The 19,316-nt window shown below is 35.8% G+C and overlaps 1 protein-coding gene and 1 pseudogene across 1 annotated transcript in view; one reads left to right on the forward strand and one right to left on the reverse strand.

Moving 5' to 3' along the window:
* Positions 1 to 6,967: 6,967 nt before the first annotated feature.
* LOC123878982 lies at positions 6,968 to 7,564 on the reverse strand (annotated as a pseudogene).
* LOC123878802 (protein Tob1) overlaps positions 7,409 to 19,316 on the forward strand; it is a 67,676-nt gene continuing 55,768 nt past the window's right edge. Inside the window, exon 1 of the mRNA XM_045926135.1 lies at positions 7,409 to 7,537. The gene's annotated coding sequence lies outside the window, so the exon portion shown is untranslated. The remainder of the gene's footprint in view (positions 7,538 to 19,316) is intronic.

A 19,316-nucleotide genomic window follows, 5' to 3' on the forward strand; every position in this document is an offset into this window, starting at 1 on the left:
TAGGAACCTGCGACTCGAGGAGGGTGTGGACATCCGTTCTGCAGAAAGTCTCGTTCGGTGGTCGGTAGGCGGCATAGATGTTGAGCTCCTTTTCGCCAGCTTGAACACGCACTCCTTGTGTGCGCAGAGATCTGTAAGGTGCGTGTTCTAGTTCTTCGTGTACTAGGTCCCTCCGCACCAGAGCTGCAGTTCCTCTGTATGCGAATCCCCGGGGGGAGACCTCGTCGCGCCGGTACACGAAGAAGTTCGGTATTCGGAGCTCCACATTATTCGCGAGTTTTGTTTCGCCCAGGAGGATAACGTGTACATCCTGCGACTGGGCGAGTGTTGTAAGCTCGCGAATGTGCCCTCTGATGCCGCCTGGGTTCCAATATAAAATCCTTAATAGGAATGGAGTCGAGCGAGTACAGCCATTCCTGCTGTTATTGCCGGGATGACGCCTTGTCCCTGCAGATAAGTTGTTAGCCCGGTCATGATGGCCTCCATTACAACCCGGACTATGGCCATGAGGTCCGGGTTGGTCTGCTCTTCCCCCTGGGTCTGTTGTGAAGCCATTGGGGCGGCGGACGGAGCTTGAGTGGACTGGCGAACAAAACGTGGAGTTGATGTTGGCGGCACGGTGGGTGGTTGGCTGAATCTCGGAGCAAAGCGTTGGGCACGTCTTTGCTCAGAGTTTTCCACAGGCGGCTCATTTCCTGTTTCGACGTTTGGCACTGCGGTTCTTTGTGTTGGTGTTCCAATATCTATTCTCATTCACAAACATTTTTCCTGGAATCAACGACGTATTGCTAGAAATTCCAATAAAAAAGTGAGATTGATTCGGGATAGAATTCACTCGAATATAATGAAACGAATTCCCCTCGGAGGGCCTTTCTGTTATGTTATTTACATTTATATGAACTATAAATGGCTTTGAGATTTAATCTCAGTACAAAGGAAGCGTCCGACATATTATTTATTTATAATATATTCCGATTCCCATATTTTCATTATTTTATAACAAAGATTAAATCAACTTTAGGCCTATCGGGTTTTCTGATCGAAATCAAATATTTTCTCAAAAAAAGGTGTTGGAGGGTGATCAGATTTCATTCTTATTTAATTTTATTATTCTTTTGTGTATATCTAAGGCTTACCTAAAACTTACTTAGTAGTAATAAAAGTTCTAAATTAACGATTATCACAGTACAGTTCGACAATTTCAAATCTTAGGTTTTACTGAAAATCCTAAAATAGGTAGGTACCTATACCAGTAGTATTGTGCAAGATTTTATTGTAATTCACATCTATAGGCAGATTATAGGACCTGGTACCACTTGCTTTGTATCTTTCTACTGCTAATATTAGTGTGTGTATGTAAATGCGCAAATTGATCTCGCTATGCCCAATTAAAGAAACAACGGGTTTTCTCCACATACGATAGATGTACGGTAGTTAGGATAGTTTTTTCTCATGCATGGCGCAGAAAATTGGCCTTAATTCGTTTAGTTGCCTCAAATTGTCTATTCTCTTGTTGAATCGTTACCTACTGAATTTCATTTTCTCGTTTAGATTTCTGTTCTGCTTCCTAACGTTGATAGTACCTAAAGAAATTGTACAGAAATCTTCTTACACTTTAATTATTATTACGTAATAATATAATGTTGTTAAAAATGTTTATTTTAAAAATTCCACTATGACTCAGTCATCTTAAATCTCCAAAAACGACAGAGATAACTCTAAGTAGTTATCTTAACTTTTATCATAAAGATAAGAAACTTTACGTTAACTCTCTAGTTTTGTAACAGTTTCTACACACTTACTTAGAGATTAGTACCATCCATACAAATATTATAAATGCGAAAGTGTGTCTGTCTGTCTGCTACCTTTTCACGGCCCAACAGTTTAACCGATTATGACGAAATTCGGTACAGGGTCAGCTTGTATCTCGAGGACGGGCATAGGCTACTTTTATCCCGGAAAATCAAAGAGTTCCCACGGGATTCCCAAAAACTCTTCCGCTTAACCGATTTGTATGAAATTTGGTACCGAGGGAGCTTTCGTCCCTGTAATTGACACAGGCAAATTTTTATCCCGGAAAATCAAACAGTTCCCATGGGATCTTTAAAAACCTAAATCCACGCGGACGAAGTCGCGGGCATTCTCTAGTGTTAATATAATTATGTGTAGCACTAGATGACGCCTGCGACTTCATCCGCGTAAGTTTTGTTTTTTAAATGTAATGGGATCCCTTTGATCCGGGATAAAAAGTCCGTTCCGTCTTCAGGATGCAAGTTACCCATTATACTTAGTTATGTCAAACTTCAGCTCTTATCACTTTATTGATTTTAGTTTTCTGATAGACATCAATCCCGCATCCCATTGCGCCTCACTGGCTCAGCGGTAAAGCTACTGCGGCGATCAATGAGAAGTGCCAGGTTTAATTCCCGGCAGCATAAATTTGAGAAATACCATCTTTAGCTGAGGTCTGGTCATTAATAAATAGCTTATACTAACCACTCCCTGATTTCCTTGCGACCATGTGCCTTGGAACTCAATCCCTACTCCAGGGAGGTGGCCAGTGGTAGTATAGCGAGGTAGAGTTTTGCCTGTAGCCATATTTCTATCGTTCTAATAAAATCTGTTTGATTATTTTTTATATTCTAAGCGTTAATTAGAACTACCTCAAAATAATATAGGTACCTATAACTAATATTTTTACCAAGTTTAAAAGCGGGGAATGAACCTGCAGTGCTATTCTTTGATACTTTGTTCGTCGTTGAATTCACCGTCGAATGGTAGGAACCTAGGATCTAAGTTTTTTTTTAGCGCCCTTCCGGTCGCAGTGTTAAAGGCAATGGCGCGCAGGTCATAGGGACATAAAACCACTCCTTACCTTACTTGTAATTGGTCAATCCTTATTCTTCATTAGGACTTGCTAGTAAATCATTTCAATCAAGGTTCATATTTAACTAACAACTACTTACTCTGTCTATAAACGTATTCAGTCCACTGAATGTGAACTATGACTGATCTCTAGTTAAGTCAGTTTAGGAATGTATAGTTTCTAAAGCACAGGTCTTAATATAGAAGGTTTAGATCGTGGCTAGTTACCACTTTACCAACGAATCCACATCACTAATATTTAAAGTTCCATTGCGATGCAGCGTAGAAATCGATTCAGGATAGGTATATGTAGGTTTATAAGCTACAACACTCTTTCTATTTAACTAAACACACTATTGTATCTTAAAGTGACCGTCACTACCATCAGGTGCGATAAAAACAATCGTTGGTTCATTTCGCAATTTCTTCAACGTTGAAAGTAAGACCAAGACGATGCGCTTAGGGAATAACTCTGCTACAGAAAACTTGTAAATGGAGTTGACAGGACAAATCTTCAGATGTCTCTAATACACTAACTCCACTGAGCACACTAATGCTCAAGATCAGAAAGTTTTGAGAGCAAATGACAAATTTCGCAAGTGAAAAAGTCTGGCACTAGATTAGTTTTGGAACTAATTTCATACGATGTACTCGTAAGTTGTGACATGTTCTTCGTAATCCAAAGAATTGTGTGATATATAAGTATTATTCTAATACTTATTTTTTTAATTGATAATAATCTACATATTTATTTTTATAATGAAATCCCAATAAACCAAATACCTAATAAATAAACCAACAAACACATTCTTTCCTCTGGGTGGTAAAAGTGTACTGTACATGTCACTTTGTAAGCAGGATTGTCCATAGAGGGTAATCATTCATCCAAGGGATTGTTAATCTACATTATGCTACTTTTTATCCCAGAAAATCAAAGGCTCCCATGGGATTCATAAAACCTAAATCCCACCCACGCAAAAAATCAAGTCGATCCGTTGCTCCGTTGCGACGTGATTGAAGGACAAAGCAACTAACCAACACACTTTTGCATTTATAATATGGATAGTGATTCGCATCCACTCGTTTCGTGCAAGACTAGTAGCGTACATACACATACATATGCTAATTACCGGAACCGCTTGTTATTGGTCATGATGACGTTACGCAAGGTCACCCGACCGTCATTGTTTAGGATAATTTTCTGTTATTATTTCAAAGCAATACATGCAAGTAGTATTGTCACAAATCACAATGTCAATGGTGAGATTCCATAATATGATAAAATGTACATTATAGCAGTAGGTTATGTATTTAAAAATAATTGTTTCTAGCAGTTTTAGTTTGTAACAGAACTTCAGCTACTTGAACTTCTTTGAAGAAATAGAGGTTTCCGGAGGATTTTATAAAACATCACAGTGTTACAAATAAACAAGTGTAAATTAAAAATTTATAACACCCCCGACAAGTGAAGGTTACAGTAACTAGAAAAGACCGAAAAGATCTGATAACTTTCAAACGGCTGAATTGATTATCTTGGACTATTCCGCGCCTACGATCTAAATTATCTGAGTTTTCCAAAACATCATTTTCAAATAAATAATTATATATCTAGGCAACGTGCATCTTGACAGCTTGACATTTGTCAATTGACATAATATTATGAACCTAACGGTTATCTAACCTTCTTTTCTACAAGAAAACTAGAAAAGAGCTGATAACTCTTAAACGGCTGAACCAATTTTTTTGGATTATTGCTAAGAACACTCTCGATCAAGCCACCTTTCAAACAAAAAAAAGTAAATTAAAATCGGTTCATTCGTTTAGGCGCTACGATGCCACAGACAGATACACAGATACACAGATACACAGGTACACAGACACACAGATACACACGTCAAACTTATAACACCCCTCTTTTTGGGTCGGGGGTTAAAAAATAGCACTGACTGACCTAAATCTGCATTTGAGTAATGCTTATTTATCCGTGACTTACTGATAGTAATCCCATTTTTACACTCCACAATGTAATTATTAAAACACGTGGTGCTAAAAGCCGTGCATTAAATAGTATGCAATGACTCGTGACTTAAATCTGGATTAAGTAGCCTGTGCATTAATTGACTACTTCGTAAAGTGAATAGAAATATAAACCATTCATTCATTCATCGTCACTATGAATTCTAAAAAAAAAATATTACTTAAGTACCTAAATCATATTTTCTACATCCTTATAGTAGAAGGCGATGTAAGAAGAGCGATTTCAATTCGCGATAAGCCCAAGGGCTAAGCTATTAGACTAAAAGCCACGAAAAAACGCTCAGCAGTAATTGCAGGCGCAAAGATAAGATAATTTTAAATTTCGTTCCGCCATTTACAGCTCTTTGGTGGGTCTTTTAATATAATTTGAAGAAGAAATTGGAGAGATACAACAGGAAATATTTATCTACATTTACACTATAAAGACATAAAGTTTATAAGTGTGGGCGTAGGGCATAAACGTGTGGGCGTAGGGCATAAACTCTGGAACTAGGTAATGTTCCGATTAGAAAAATTCTTTCACTGGTAACTGATACTGTAGAGTGAGTACTATAGGCGTACGAAGCCGCGGGCAAAAGAAAGTAAAGAATGACTTTAACTTCAAAACTTTTCGATCCTTGACTAAGGAAATTTTACAATTTACAATTAACTAGCTTATTCCCGCTTCTAGGGGCTGTATTAGTCCAGTGCACTAGTTTAGGTTGTACGTTGATAGGTCAGTCAGTCAGTCAGTCGTCAGTCAGTGAGTCAGTCAGTGAGTCAGTCAGTCAGTTTTTCCTTTTATATACTTATCTATTAAGATTTTCTATTGAGAGGTGTTGGCTAACTTGTTACTATCCTACTAAGTACTAACCAAGTTGTCCAAACAGGGGATTTACAACAGTACTGAAAACTGTACTGAGTATTAGGGTATGGATTTAATAGGATTGACCTAAAATTCGTCAGATAAATGTTATAGGTTTGACCTCTGGCTAAGGCCTCTAGGCAGACCACAAAATCGCCAAGGCAAAAAATCTAGTCAATCCTCTGTTGTAAGAAGTCGCTTGTAGTGATTTTGGTATACTTGGTTATAATTAAAGATTAAAGAGCCATAGAGCGTCATAGGACTTTTCATTCTGAACGAAGTCATGGAAAAATCTAGTAACATAATAATTATTGATATGATAATAAATGTATTTCTTGCGAATATAACAGGTAAATCTAAAAAGATACCAAGTATGTATGCATAGTTTAATTTAAATAAATGGTACGCCTAAAGGCATAAAAGCTTTTAACCATATATTACGATGTTATTATAATAATACATATTACTCTCTGTTGCTTTATTACTGAAACCAAATAAAAACGAAAGCCTTTCATAAAACAAACCTAATATAAAAGGTTTGAATATGTTTCTCTAATAGAACATTTTAATCAAAGTCATTTCGATATACTCTACTTAACTCGAGTCTCTACACAAAGACTAAAATTTATTATTTCTAAAATTGAACGTGTATGGAATGAAAAACTTTTTTAGCTTTGATAAATTTTAAAACAGTTTTTTTGTTTGTTTCCAGTGATTTTATTAAAGTAATATTTTTGTGATATGATGATACGCAACATAGAGACAACCGGTTGCAGAGGTCACAAGTGCAAATTAATTTATAACACCCCCGACAAGTGAAGGTTATCGTAACTAGAAAAGAGCTGATAACTTTCAAACGGCTGAACCGATTTTCTTGGATTATAACTAAGAACACTCTCGATCAAGCCACCTTTCAAACAAAAAATCTAAATTAAAATCGGTTCATTAGTTTAGGAGCTACGATGCCACAGACAGATACACACGTCAAACTTATAACACCCCTCTTTTTAGGTCGGGGGTTAAAAATAGATAGCCGATAATTAAATCATTAGTCAAGGAGAATACTATGCTACGATAGAGGCTCTACACCATACCAGGCGAACCAAACTACCTAAAACTTAAAAAATAATTACAAACTTTATTAACATAATATAGTTATAGTATATTCTATCAATATACTTATAAAATCTTTGTAATATAATCGATTTTACGATTTTGGGATTATGTTGATGACAGTAATACAGTGATTACGTCTTTAGAGGCAACAATCGCCTTCGTAACCCGGTGCTACGAGCGTAGCTCCTGCGGTTGCACGCGCCCAATCTTACGGTAACGTCCTTAAACTTGTCAAGTGTATCCAGCACGGTAGAGTGGGCAAGTGCAGCCCAGTCCCCGTGACCTACATCCGACGACCCTCGCTCGGGAAGCTGCTAATTTCCACCATCACGACGTCACGCCGGGGGAGCGGGGCGGGGCGGGGGGCGACTCGCTGGCTGCCTCGCTCCGATCCAGTTCGCCGCCCCACTCCGAAGAGCACGTTCGCGTCGGTCGCGACTCGCGTCCGCGGACAATCAAACACCTTACAAAACGCCTCTTATAATCCTGTGCCCGATAGAATATATTTTTTTTAAAGTGTCGTGATTATTTTTTTAATATCTCCCAGCTGTGATCGAAGGCTCGAGGAGTTGAGGCTCGGGTGGGGCGCGTTCTGCTGGTCTGCTGACACACTGGCTCAGTCGGCCGCCGGTCGCCGAGTGGCAAGCATCGATTTTCCTCACACGGCTCTACGAGGTACGTATCACGTGCTCGTATTTTCATCGCTGCTATTTCCACGCGCCGCGTATTTCCGAACGATCTGCTTAGCGTTCAAGGCCGCGTCTGTTTGCGTTAGAGTTTACGTTTGTTGTTTTGATCTATTGTGCGAATCTTGGACAATACGTTATCTGCGGCGAGCATGAGAGGAAAACGAATCGCTTTCATGGTTTCACGATCTTCAGCGCACGCTTAGAATAAGTAATGCGATAACGCGCTGTTACCAAGGTTGCGGTTTACTTATCCACGATGCAACGTGTCATAATGTTTCTTTCAGTGTAGATTATGTGTTACTAGAGTGTACGAGTAAGTACATAAAGTTTAGAAATGTTAACCGTCATAATATTAGTTTATGTAGGTATATTGTTGATCTTTAACACATGAATCTTGATCATGACCTACAGGCGTAACGGTCTAAATAATATTACAACTGCGCTACGCGGTACGCAATCTGGCAATCGTTCAGATGATATTCATTCAGACGACGCGACAACATTGTGATTTATGTTCAAACACTTCATAAATTAATCAAACATAACAGTAATCTTGTACACATAAAACATGTTTTAATGTATGTCTGTTCGTTACTTATGCGTCAGAATAACGTTCACCCGATTGAGTTGGTACAATTGTTGTTGCGACTTGAATGTAAGTTTCAAACAGATTACCATCAACGTATGACATATAGGTGAAGTGCGAGTCGCATACCTACCAAACACTAGCTAGTAAAACTTCTTTCAGAATAATTTTATAATACTTAATTAAAAAACTCAATAGATATATCTCGTTTGTGTCATTATCTATCTACCCTCATCTCTATCATGTTACAAAATACCTAAACTCTGTTATTAAAATACCCTCATGTCGACAATAGCGAAGTTCCTACTCTGTATAATTAAGGAATCTCAATATCTGTTATCGCGGAAAACTCGTTCCACGTAATTTCACGTCTCCGCAGTCTTACTGGCTTTACAGTAAGCGAATTTTCTAACTTTAGTGTCTACCACAGTATGAATTTTCTAATTTCTGTCACAAAATCTTCATAGTTTTACAGTTGTTATGGATTAAACAAATATGTATGTTTGAAATCTCAATAGGTACAAGAAAGTATCAAGAAAATTCTGTATAAATGCGAAATTCACATCTCTTTGATATTAATATAAATAAAGCCGAAATTAATAATGAATCTTGCTGTAATTTATCGATAAATTGCAACATAGCAACGATAATAGCCAAAATAACCATACTTTGACAAGTGTCTAAGTAACTTATCGACAAATTAAGTCTACTACTACTGCTAACCACTAAAACTAAAAACTAGTGATTCAAAAGACGATGTAGAGCCTAAATTAGCCTAAATCTTGAATTTTTTATTTCACTAACAAATAAATATTGAGAGAGGTCCTAACTCATAACCAAAGAATCAAATTATCAATCAAAAATCCTCAGCACTAAAGAAGGTGGCCAAAATCTGCCCCAGAAATACGTGTTCAATTTTTTACCGAAATATCGAATAATATATTATTATTATTCATATTTGTAACTATTTACAAATACTATTAAAGCTGTAGCCAAATGCAAAAAACAGCAATACCTACTGCCTAATTATGACGTTTAATAATAAACAATTTTAATAAAAAGAAAGACATAATATAATAATAATTAAAATCTTAGTAAAAAATATCAAGATTAAAAAGTACAGATTTTGAACCTAAATGTTTTATAAACAAAATTCAGTCGAAATAGGTAAATATTAATTACTACCCGTACTGCTGTACGGGTGCTAACTGCTAATTAATATTAACTGTCTTTAAAACCGAAAAATTGCTTATTTTTAGTTTTTTTTACATGATATGATACCAAACTTTTTTTAATAAATGTGTTAAGTATATTACATTATCGTATAGTAAGTGGGGCAAATGTCCTTGCAAAGTTGGCCATATCCATTTGGGGAAAATTCTCTAGATACATTTCTATTCTCTACATGTGTACTACATAATAACTGTCCTTGAAATGTTTGGTTTCCTGCTAGTAATATTATGTTTCTCAAAATAAAGCTATAGCAAACAGTATCACTCAACTCGATTGAAAATCGCGCAAATCATTCTAGATCTGGAAATTTTCTTCTTTTCAACCAACAAATCCTTACTCTACAGAGTATACTAACTTTACTATCATATTTTCTTATTCCACTCACAAATTCATAACAACGCCAAGCTGTTATCTTTACAATATACATCCATTGTCCCGTAATGCCCCCCAGAAACGGGTTACCTACATACTTGCATTTAACCCTTGCTCTACATTCGCACAGTAATCCATCGTGCGCTGTCGTAATAATAACTTCAGTCTACAATTTATTGGATGGAGACTGTTACAATAAGTCCTACTTTCTTTATCAACTTCTAAAAGAAGAATCCCTCAATTTGATAATAATCTTGAGTAAATAAGCCTGCTTTATTTTGTGTTTTACCTACCTATTAAAATCATATTATGTTCAAATATCTTATATTGTTAAGACTACAACCAACTTTAAAAACTAATTATAAACAGTAAAAGCTGGGTTTTAGTTAAGAAACTTAATTAAAACTTTAGATAAGCCATTCTATTATTTAAAACAACACCGAAGTTTGATTAATTTAAGAACTAGGCTGCGTAGTTTTTCATTTTCGCTTCAATAATATCGACAGCTATGATTAATTAATATTAAGTTCTTGGTGGATTTATTAGGCATCAACTTTTAAAATAATATTAGGTCTATCTGGGTCATTAGAACTCTTCCACGCTATCAAAACATCTATGAGAGATTATCTCAATTTTTTTGTATTATAGGTACTTATAGCTTATAATCCTAATTTTTTATTTACTGTATTTCAAAGTTTTTTCTATTAAAGTTTTTTACTAAATTTTCCTTTTACAGCGCAGTAAAATATTTATTGGATTCTTATCGCATAAACCTATTGCTCTGAACGTAATCGCTTTAAACTTCTGTAGGTACATTTATGTAGGTAAAGTTAGGTATTTTAAAGTGTATGCAAATGCTATAGTAAAATACTTCTTCACTGACAATGGGTCTTTAAATAATAGGTGTCCTAAATATAAACAGAAATATTTTCTTAAAAGCACTCTATTAAAACTGAACAGTTTGACCGACACAGCTAATTTAAACTCATTTCTATTTATACCCATATTTAGCTATTTATGCTCTAAACTAACTCTAACTACGCCCGAAACCTATTTTGTAACATTGTGTGTTACAAGCATGTTACAAGACATCTTTTCATCAATCAATCATTATTCATCATTCAGTTACGATTTGCATTTCATAGAGATTACAACCCTGGACGAAGGAGTATTTAGTGTCTCGAAAAAGCACGGCACGGCACGAGAAGAAAATACCTTAGACTTAATATTTCTATAACAATACAGCTCGCAGCGTCTTAATCTGCGCATATTAATCAAGACATTGATCTCTAGTTAAATCACAAGTTAAACCGTACCATTAGTCAACATGTTAAGCGTGTTAAGTACGCCCAGCTTAACGGTCATGGCCCATATCCCAGGATTTATCTGGGTCAGTAGGTTTTTCCATGCTCTCGTATATCGTAGAGTAATATTCCAGAGTTAGTCTGCTCTAGTTGGCACAGTAATATTAAAATGTTTATGAATTAAAAGCTTTGGTTAAGTAACGTTGGTTTAAATTGTTATGGGTAGCTGTTAACATTTTTTAATTAGTCATACATAAGGTAAAAGGTCTTTTAATTAAGGAATTACCAAGAAAGGAGTGCCGAAGTAGCGAAGTAATGCGTGACCCAGTTCTAAAATTTGATTGCATAGTTTACAGTAAGAGGTCTCTCATTAAAAAGGCCCCTCGCCTTTTTAATTTAGGAAACCTCTTAGCTTACTTAATCCTGAAAAAAGCGTAGCACACAATCTATGTAAATGATAAAAGAGGGTAGATATGACTCGCAACTCGCTCTAGCAATGCGCGGGATTCAATTACTTATACATGACATAATATTGTAAACTGAATATTTAAAAAAAGAGCAACCGCTGAATTTCTTGCTGGTTCTTCTCGGTAGGAAATGCACGAAACTTCCGAACCTGTGGTAGGTAGTGAAGATTCAAAAACACTTGTAAATTTTTTTTCAATAAATAAATTTTTAAAGGTAAAACCTATTTACCTAAACTATTTAAATCGATCAACTTAAATTTCTAGAAAGTTAAGTAAAAATTCCGAGACCGTAGGTTTTTTCATTAGATACGCCCACTTTATTATAATAGCGTTTTGATAGGGTTAATACTTAGTGATTAACCTCGAACGAGAACATCCGGCTAGTTCTATCGCAAACTTCTAATATCAGCCGTTAATGGCTTCGGTGGTACGGTACCTATGTGAACCTCAAGTTCACCTCGAACGAAATGCAAAGGTCAGATGGCAATCGGTGTATGGACAATTAGTAACTTCGTTGTAAAATAACAGCAGTTGGGTCGAAATTGGGGTATGCCCTAGGGAATAAAAAATATGTTCATTCGATTTTACCTATACAGCGAAAGTTTACCCGTTATTGATATTTCACGAACAGTGAACACTTCTGTCTTAAAGGCTGTAAACAATTTTTATAAGGTATTTGAAAGTTCTGTCCACCTAGTAACTTTTCACAACCTATCCGCTTAGCCAGTTTTGACAAAGTTTTGTACTTGCAAATTACAGTTTGCATCTCGAGGAAGGACATAGGCTATTTTGTATCAAAAATCAAAAATTCGTTTGAAAAACCTAAATTCTTGACTAAAGAAATAGCTTACATGGTGGAGACTCGTATAGGCTACTTTTTATCCCGAAAAATCAAAGAGTTCCTACTAAATGCCATTATAATAATATAGGTAAAAGAACAAATAAAACAAATAAATATAAAACACAATGTTTGTGAAGATTCTGTAATTTAGTTAATTTGCTACAAAATTATCAATATCAGGTAAGTAGAAGTTGGTGGTGCCAGAATGATATTACTTATTAGGCCATAGGCTAAATGGTAGCAGCAACAAAGCCTCAATAGCTCAATGGTTATACGGACTGAATTCCGAAAGGTCGGCGGTTCAATTCCCAGCCGTTGCAATATTGTCGTACCCACTCCTAGCACAAGCTTTACGCTTAGTTGGTGGGGAAACGGGAATGTTAGTCATGATTAAAATGGCTAGTATTCTTTTATAAAAAAAAAAATTATGGCAGGAAAAAAAAACAATATCAGGTAAAAATCTTCGCAGTAGGTTGACGGACGTTCACATTACAATTATTCATTGAGCGTATTCGAAGTGATTAGAACACGTATCGATGTCAAGGCACAATCAAGGTTCTTACCGAAAATCAATTGTTATTTTGTTGCCACGAGTGTAAATAGCTACACTATAATATTTTGATACGCTTTTTGTTTGAAGAGAAACAATAGTAGCTTTGTGAAGTAGAAAGACATGGTATAATGGAGAAACTACTTTTTTTTAAATAGGTTAGATAAGCTAAGCTTTCATCTGCGAACATTTTTATAACAATAAAACTACCAAATAAAGTATGTGCGCGAACTAGTGATTTAAAATTCGCGTCCGTGTTTTCACACACATTGTACGACTTACGAGATAGGTGCAGATTTATTTTCATGCGAAAAAATCGCATGGCGGTGTTTCTTGGTGTAGGCTTACCTTTACTTCACATAGAATATTTATTACTCCGACAAATAATGAAACAAAAAACATAGTTCAAAATTTTTCTTAAATTCTAATAAAACAAGTGTAAATATAAATTTATAACACCCCCGACAAGTGAAGGTTACAGTAACTAGAAAAGAGCTGATAACTTTCAAGCGGCTGAACCGATTTTCTTGGATTATAGCTAAGAACACAGACACACAGATACACATTTCAAACTTATAACACCCCTCTTTTTGGGTCGGGAGTTAAAAACGAAACCTTGGTTACTTGTCTCACCTGTGGACGTGGGCTGTGTCCATAGCTAAAGTTACACGAAAACAACAGCTGAATTGTGCCTTTAAAGCTACCCGTGCGAAGCTGGGGCGGGTTACTAGTTACCATTTTCAACAAAAAAATTAAAAAGTTTGGTCACATACCGAATACCTACCGATACTAAATACCATATAGGTACCTAGCTACGCATGGATCATTAATCTTTTCCAAAAAAAAAACTTATTCTACCGGTAATAATTGAGTGCTATTAATCAATGCTCTTTCCTTTTGGTCCACTCTTACCTTCCCACTCCCTCGCCTCACGTAATCGCATTACTCAAGGCTTTTTCCTTCCACTTTCCTTTTCAGTTTTTCAAGGCAAATTATACCTACTTTTTCCTTAAGAACGAAGATCTTTTTAACTTAGTCTTGATGTGGCTCGATCGACTTTTCTCAATTTATTAAAGCCAGCAGCTCAACGGTTAAGGGGTGAACTAAAATATCGAATATCGAACGTCCAAATCTTAATCATTAATTGTCCAGGCTTCTCTTAAATTGTCGCCTAATAATACTGTAACACACCATTTAAAGTAAAACATTTAAACCAGTATGACAATTTCATTAGTAATAACATAAATTTTATACAAATCCATAATTATAAAGCACAACGCACACCGGCAGAGTGGAGTAAATCGAGGCGCAGATCTTTTTTCGATAACAACTTATACTAAACTTTATATACTTAGTCATAGCGGTGATGGCGCAACTCACTTCTGTTCGCCGAGACATGCCTGAGACTTATTCGTGTTTTAATATACTAAAAAATTCAACAATATTATGTCAAAAATAATAAAGCTGAGTTTAGTTGTTACCAAAAAGACTCAGCTCCACTCCACTCCGCGAATATGCATCGATAACAGAACAATATGAATAAAACATAGATAGTACATACTTAAAAAGAAAAAATAACAATACAATTTAGTAACGTGACCAAAATACTGATGTCGAAGTTACAATTGCGTTATTTGAGATCCCCGATAAGCACGCGATACAACTATTTGCTGAATGAAATTACGACTATATCGATAAATGATAGCTACGTGAAGACAGACAGACTGTACTGTATCGATTGTAGTTCAAAACAACGTGTGCTGAATTTAAATTATCGATACATTTTAACAAACCGAAAACAGGAGTAGGAAAATTCCATCACTCAATCAACGAATAGTTTTAATTCCTCAAATAATTATGAAAAACACAAAAAAGGCGATTTTCATACTGGTCCTAAATGTTATGAAGTAAATAGATATAGCACGATAAGAGAAAAACTGTTTTTTTAAAGAACAAAACATTATGTTTAAATAGGATTGTAAAAAAAAATATGGTTAAATTGCTGTTTATTTTGATTGTAAAGAGTTTTTTAAACATTTGTTCAATGCCGATTCTTATCTTACTAGATTTTAGCCACCCAAATTTTTTTATTTTCTTTCTTCTAGAAAGTCGGTATTTCATCCAACATTTTATTATTGTATACGTAATTAAAATTTAATTAAGTACGTTTGTATTAATTGCTACGACTATCACGCTCTCTGAAAATATATTTATTTATCTTATTCGTAGCTCTACTACGGAATGGGGCTACGGATAAGATAAATAGGTATATTTTATTAGAATGTTAAACTCCGTAGCCAGACGTAAATGAATTAGCCTCCCGAACTGTTATTTAATTTAAATTCATCACCGTTTCTGTGATATTACGTTTCTATTCATTTCACCGCTCCAAAAGCTTCGTCTTAGTAATTAATATGTTATGAGAAAACGAGCCAAGTCTGTCATAATATGAAAATGAAGTGGTTTCAATACCGACGCCAATATAAACCGAAGATCCGTAAATACATTACATCGTTTAGAGAAATATGAATTCCGAATCAGGCTAAAACATATTTCAAAATAGCTATTCAAAGGGGGAACACTGTCAGTATCTTCGGAACCTTGCCTAACTCTTTAGTTATTATATTACATTTTTAAGGGTTTTTGGTTTTAGGTTCATTGTTGTAGCATAATTAAGCTCCATTGTCCACTTATTAAATTATTGACACGCTTTCTGATGTTAAATATTTTGTTGTAACATAGATGTAATTCTAGACTCAAAGGCCGCGTTTACTTTCAAATATTTAGTAGCGATTTCTTCGCGCCTTCACATCGCACATGTTCCCGCGTGTCACGTGTACATACAGGTCAACGTTTGGCGACCGCGTCACGCGGTCCGCGTGGTCAACGTTTGGCGATCGCGTGGTCAACGATTAGCGATCGAGTGGTCAACGTTTGGCGACCGCGTGGTCGCGTTATATTATAGCTAGTTATATCGAGGATCGTGTATGTTGTTGTCTAGTAAATAGAGTTCACACTTGCTATAATTAACAGGAGAGCGTGCAAACGAGTGGTTACCGCGAGGCGCGACGACTATTTTCGAATCGTTTAACTACAGCCAAAATAGTAAGATCTACTGCCTCGTTGATCTTGTGCGTTGTCTTGTGTATTGAACTTATTCAGCTGCAGGTTATGAGGTCACAAAACTCTAAAGAAATAAGAGCTGTATTGCATTGGTCTTTAGTCAACACAAGGTTTTGTTTGGGTATACAGGAATAAAAGCCAATACTTAAAATGTAAAATGATGCAGCGAAACATACTGGCTTGGAGATACGACTAATTGGCTTCTATACAACATGGTACCGGAACGCCAAATCGCTTTACGATCCAGGTTTAAAGATGAATTGGCACACAATCCTTCAAAGAGATCACTTGTTATAATTTATACATAGAGTATCATTACAAATCCAAATATAGTATCCAAGGGAAATGAGATAACGAAGTGCATGTAAATATTTAGTGCGGCAAGTAGCGCAGTGGGGATGTTAATAATAACCACAAGGTCGTAACTGCAGTTTTAAGTAGACAGTGAATATCGCTATTATACGCTATTATGCGGTAAATGGAATTAGCTTTTTAAAACTTTTATACTTTCTAAGGTACCTATTGGTAGGTACATGATAAGATTATGTTGGGGGTAAAAATAGAATAAAGGTTGAATAAACTGGAGACAGAAAGGTGTCAAGCCTGTATCCTGTAAGCTGTATGAAGGAAGTTCACATTGCAAAGCGCGCCAGTGCCTATGTGTTCGCATGATGTGCTTCAGTTTTTCGTAAAACAAATACACGCGCTTCAGTGTTATTCCCTCACAACGCAAGTGTTTAACGTCAGTTTAAAAGGTAAGGTTAGTAAAGGTAAAAGGTTTGTGGTAAGACTGAGCGTCAAAGTCGATAATTGAATAGTAATAGTCCATAATTTGAGTACCTACCTAATGAGATTCAGTTAGAAATAAGACAGCCGGTATTTTCCCACATATCTACTCGTAAATGTCAACAATATATGCAGTAAATTAGAAACATATGGGATCCTCTGAGTTTAGAATTATCCGCCCACATATCTTGTGTTCGCGTTCATTCAATGCTAGCTGCACACCAGTCTAAGCCACATAAGCCGTATTTCTCTGAGATTTTGTCTGTCTGTCTTATGAATTTAATTTAAAAAAATCCAAAAATTATTTTTAAACTTCCAGGTCCGAAGAAAACGTAAAAAAACATTAATGCATCTAACCCGCGGTTAAAGTATAACATTTTTTACTTTGTGGGCAAAAATAAATAAATCATATAAGAATTCAGTTGTTTTGAAGATGAGTCGTAGTAAATAAAAATTAGAGCTTATGATCTATGACACTTACTACTTTAATGTTTTAAAGTCAGATAAAAGATGACATATTCAAATCAGTTGTTTTGTTTGGCGGACATTTTAAATACGGACGTAAATAACGTTCGCGTTACTTCTGCTGTTCTATTTGAAAATACCATAAAAACATGAGTTACTGTCAAGTCGCGTCTAGAGAAGTTTTACTTCAGAAAACCTTCAACATTTATTTTTGTTTGAGAGGCTCCCTGAACTTTATTAAATTTAATTAAATAAGCAAGTCTCAAAATGTAACTCTCGATAAGAGAGGCATAACTTCCTCCACTTGCAGGTTTTAGCCATTAGCCATCTTAGCTTAAATAGTTCATAAAATAAAATGTGTAAGACACACTGACACCGATACCTTGCACAATAAGTTAGATATTTTTTATCTTTTTGAGGAAGACAATTCGTTGCGTTCGGCGCGTGTGCGTGCTTTGTCTGGTGTGCGTTCACCTTAACAGGGCTCTCTCCGTCACTCGCTTCATACAATCGTAGTTCCAATTTCATTTGAATATTAAGCAACCAAAGTCCAGGAAATTTTGCAGACATATTCTAGAAACTAATATCTGTCTGTGGTGTTTTAGATTTTTCTAAAAATATGTAGTTTTAAAATTACAGGGGCTCAAAGATTTGTATGTAAATTTTTAAGACCGCGTAACTTTGAAACCGAATATTTTAACAGAAATCTGGAAAACCACAGATATAGATATTAGTTTCTAGAATATGTCTGCAAAATTTCATGGACTTTGGTTGCTTAATATTCAAATGAAATTGGAACTACATTTGTATGAAGCGAGTGACGGAGAGATCCCTCTTAAGCGTTCTTGTATCCCTTTATCTCCATCACAAGCAGAATAACCGGCAACAATCCGGAACGCTACTCCGCTGCCAAAAACGTGGATGGTATTTTATCAATTCAACTGGCATGTATTCAAAATTGGGAGCGAACTTTCTGCTGTTGCTCTGTTGCAGTTCCAAAATTATTATCGTGCGTGTATAATATGTGCTTAAACTAATTAAACCTGACATACTAGCTGATGCCGGCAACCTCGTTCCCGTGGATATAGGTTTGTAAAAATCCCGTGGGAACTCATTGATTTTTCAGGATAAAAAATAGCCTATGTGTTAATCCATGATATAATCTACCTCCATTCTAAATTTCAGTCAAATCCGTCCAGTAGTTTTACTGAATGAATAACAAACATACACACAAACTTTAGTCTTTATAATATCAGTGTGATGACTGATGATATAGTATTTGAAGGGCGTGTAGCGTTGATTAAAGAGTTAAGCAGCATTGACCAAAGTTAGTAACTGGATTTGGGGACCTTTGAAAGTCCACATCTTGCCTTTTCGTATCCTCCTTACCTCATTACGCGTTGGTAGGCAGATTGTTATCACTAACATCTGTATTATAATCATTAGGAAAATAGAACACTTGAAATAATACCTTCTGTCGGGTCGTAGAAAGCCCTCTACCATAATGCGATTACTGGAAAAAGGGTTACGACCTTCAATATTGAGGAATACGATGCAGAGAGGGAGGTAAATAATGATATTCTATTTATTACAAATCTATGAAACTTACCTACTTCCCTACCTCATAACAAGTGTAAATTAAAATTTTATAACACCCCCGACAAGTGAAGGTTACAGTAACTAGAAAAGAGCTTTCAAACGGCTGAACCGATTTTCTTGGATTATAGCTAAGAACACTCTCAATCAAGCCACCTTTCAAACAAAAAAAACTAAATTAAAATCGGTTCATTAGTTTAGGAGCTACGATGCCACAAACAGATACACAGATACACACGTCAAACTTATAACACCCCTCTGTTTGGGTCGGGGGTTAAAAAGAAAATCGCCGCCATTGCTTCCAGCCAAAAAGCTCAAGGTTAAAAGAAAACCTAATAAACTTTAAATGAACCGAATTTCTTTTCATATTTCATCTTGATTACCTACCTACTACAGTATACTAAAGTATACATTATTTATCGTTGAGATCGCGGCTCTAAGC

This window comes from Maniola jurtina, chromosome 3 (genome assembly GCF_905333055.1).
Source record: "Maniola jurtina chromosome 3, ilManJurt1.1, whole genome shotgun sequence".
Taxonomy (NCBI): Eukaryota; Metazoa; Arthropoda; class Insecta; order Lepidoptera; family Nymphalidae; genus Maniola; species Maniola jurtina.